This window comes from Octodon degus, unplaced genomic scaffold (genome assembly GCF_000260255.1).
Source record: "Octodon degus isolate 3935 unplaced genomic scaffold, OctDeg1.0 scaffold00272, whole genome shotgun sequence".
Taxonomy (NCBI): domain Eukaryota; kingdom Metazoa; phylum Chordata; class Mammalia; order Rodentia; family Octodontidae; genus Octodon; species Octodon degus.
This window is the reverse complement of record NW_004524848.1, coordinates 2,190,177-2,193,291: the sequence shown is the minus strand read 5'-3', so window position 1 is coordinate 2,193,291 and position 3,115 is coordinate 2,190,177.

Sequence of the window (3,115 nt, the reverse complement as noted above, 5' to 3'; positions counted from 1 at the left end):
ACCAGCAGAAATTGACAATACAATTATCTAAACTATTCTGCATATACACAGAAATATATTTTTGCCTTCTTTCATTTGTCCTTTTCCTCATCCCAGTTTTTCCTGCCCTTTGAACAATTTCTTCCCCTTTCACAGTACATGTTTTATGCTTTAGATTTTCCTTACTCTTTCTGGTTCTCACGCTAATGAGATAATGTTGTTTGAACATGTAGATCTGATTTATTTCACTCTGATAGCTACATCCATTTATCTACAAAATTCTGAAATTTATCTTTTTCTATAGCTGAATAATACTCCATTGTGTAAAAATAGCATAACTTTTTTATGCATTCCTGAGTTGATGAGCATTTTATTTGCTTCCAATATTTTTTTCCTTTTTTGAATTTCTTATAGCTTCTTTGTTATTATTCTGTTTTGTTGTGCTATTTTCTTTAAATGAAAGTTACACATTTATATCTGGTAACCTGAACAAATAATTTAAAGAGAGCACCATGTTATACAGCAACCATTGTTGAATTATTATTACTTTATGATTAGTGAAGTCTTGTATCATTTCTAATGTTTTTTTTCTGTCTCTAGTTTGTATTCTTTAAAAATTAAAAAAAGAATATGTGCAATAATATGTGGTCTTCATTAATAACAATAAGGAAATAGTTACTACTTCAAAATTTTTCTTGATACCTGAATGATCTATATCTTATATTCAGAAGAAGGCTGCATCATGAAAAGGACTGGGGGTGGGGTGCATTTTTAGTGATAGTAAAGAACTGATGCCATCAAGTTTTGCAGATGTCGTGTGAGTTCAGGGTCCTGGTGAGTCTGGTCCACACCTACCACTTGCACTGAAAATTTGCTGAGCATAGGTCAGTGCTCCCCATCAGTAGTGAGAGCATTGGTGAGCCCTATCTGGGACCCCCAATGTAGCAGAACCTTACTGACCCATGGCCCACCACTCTCCTACCACTGCTGAATCCTGGTGATCATCGAGAGTTTCAAATATGTCAAAATAAGGAAGAAAAAGGCAATCTCAGTCCTCTGGCCCAAAAGTCCAGAAGATAAGGAAACAAAACTGGCATAGAAAAACATGCCCAGAAGACTTCCATGGTGACATTCAGGAGCCTTGATAAACCCTACTCTGTGACCACCCACCATCAAGACAGCCCTCTAGAACTTTAGTTTGCTCTCATCATCATCAGATCTTTTCTCAGCTGGGGCTTGCCCCTGCCCACTCACTGAAGTGTAAGCCACACTGAACCCCACAACCTAGAGCTTTGGTGAATCTACCTAGCCCTGTACCTCTCCTGTGAGCCTTGCTCACGTGCATCCTGCCCCCCACCACTGTTGCAGTCAGGGACAACATTGGGAGCTTCAAAAATGACAAAAGGAAGGAACAAAAGGCAATCCTAGACCTCTAGTCCACCCAAAATAAATACAGGAGACAAAGTCATAGAAGAACTTGGAAGTCACACATGTGAAATTTCTGACATGATAGCACTTGATGTAAAGAAACAATAAATCAGATCAGAAATAATCTCTCAGGTAAAAAAGGAAATGACAACAATCATGAAAGAATTGCTCAATACATCTAAGAAGACATAGTTTAAAAAATAGAGAGGAATATGAAAATGGTGGAAACACTAAACAATACAAGAAAGAACTAGAATGCATAAAACAGACTCAATCACATATTCATGACAGCATTCCATTGAAAGATGGCAAAATCACTTGAACAAAACAGAAGACCGACCTTGAAGATATTACACCTAGTAGTATAAAGTTAGATGTATTGAGCAACATCACACTAAAAGAACAAAAATTGAAAGCCTTTTCTTTAAACTCAGGAACAAGCCAAGGATCCCCACTGTTATGGTTTGTGTGTATTTTTGTCCCCTAAAGCCTCATGTACTCACTGAGGCACATCATGACTAATTCATGATCCAAGGATCAGATTATGGGTCTGAGTACTGCTGAGATTATGGGTGTGAGTGCTACATCTAGCCTGGCATCGATAGCTTGAATGTAACATAAGAGAGACAGAGAGACAGACTTGCTCTTGCTCTCTGTTGCCCTTTTTGCCTCTACTCCTCCCATTTGCTCTTGCTCTTTGAGGTTGCCATGAAGTGCTGCCTGTGGTTTGGAACCAGATGAGTATGGACTGAAAACTCCAGTAACTATGAGCTAAATAAACCTTTCTTTCCTTCATGTTGGGGCTCAGGTATTTGTCTGAGTAATGAGAGAAGAGTAACTGAGACACCAACTATCACCACTCCTGTTCAATATAGTTCTGGAAACATTATCCAGAATAATTAAACAAGAAAAAGAAAATAAATAGTGATGGGAAGGGAATAAGTGAAATATCATTATTTGCAGATGACATAATACTGTACATATAAGACCCCCAAAAACTCCTCTAATAAGACACTTGTAAATTTAGTAACCAAATTTACTAGCATAGCAGGATACAATGTTGACACTCAACATTTCTATACACAAATAAGGAACACATCAAGAGAGAAGTTAGGGAAAACCACATCCTTCACAATAACAACCAAAAAAAGAAATGCTTAAGAATCAATCTCATAAAAGAAGTAAAAGATTTATACAGCACAAATTATAGTACTCTGAAAAAAAAAGAGATCAAAGAGGATTTCAGAAAATGGAAAGATATCTCTTGCTCCTGGATAGGAAGAATGAACGTCATAAAAATGGCCACAGTGGGACTGGAGCTATAGCTCAGAGCCATAAGCACTTGCCAAACAAGTAAGTACAAGGTCCAGAGTTTGATCCCTGGTACCAAAAACCAAAATAAAATAAAATAAATAACCATAGTTCCAAAATTATTATACAGATTCAATGCAATCTCAATTAAAATACCATTATAAATCTAGAGAAAACATTCCTAAAATTCATCTGGAACCAGAAGAGACCTATAATAGAAAAAACAATTTTGGGCAACAAAGGAAAGTCAGGAGGAATTATAATCCCTGACTTGATAGTATATTACAGGGTTAGGGAGATGGCTCAGTATAATAAGCACTTGCCTGGCAAGCACAAGGGTCTGAGTTCAATCCCCAGTTCTGAAAAAAAAAAATTAATTAATTAATTAATTAAAAAA